Here is a 461-nt window from a genome sequence, read left to right as displayed (position 1 = left end):
TCTTTATGCCTAAATCTTGGACCCATTTTGATCTAATCTTAGTATGTGGTGTTAAATGTGGGTCCATGCCTAGTTTCTGCCATACTAATTTCCAGTTTTCCCAGCAGTTTTTGTCAAATAATGAATTCTTATCCCAAAATTTGGGATCTTTGGGTTTGTCAAAGATTAGATTGCTATTTTTATTCACTATCTTGTCCTGTGAACCTAACCTATGCCACTGATCAACTAGTCTATTTCTTAGCCAATACCAAATGGTTTTGGTGACTGTTGCTTTATAATATAGCTTTAAATCAGGTACACTTAGACCACCTTCCTCTGACTTTTTTTTCATTAGTTCCCTTGCAATTCTCGACCTTTTATTCTTCCAGTAAAATATGTTTCTTAATCAGTTATCTGGGATTGAGACTGTTCAAATAAGTTTGACTGCTTTTAACGTTACATTACTATAGTGATTATATTCT

Source organism: Sminthopsis crassicaudata, chromosome 4, assembly GCF_048593235.1.
Source record: "Sminthopsis crassicaudata isolate SCR6 chromosome 4, ASM4859323v1, whole genome shotgun sequence".
In the NCBI taxonomy this organism is placed as follows: domain Eukaryota; kingdom Metazoa; phylum Chordata; class Mammalia; order Dasyuromorphia; family Dasyuridae; genus Sminthopsis; species Sminthopsis crassicaudata.
Note: the sequence above shows the minus strand (reverse complement) of the source record.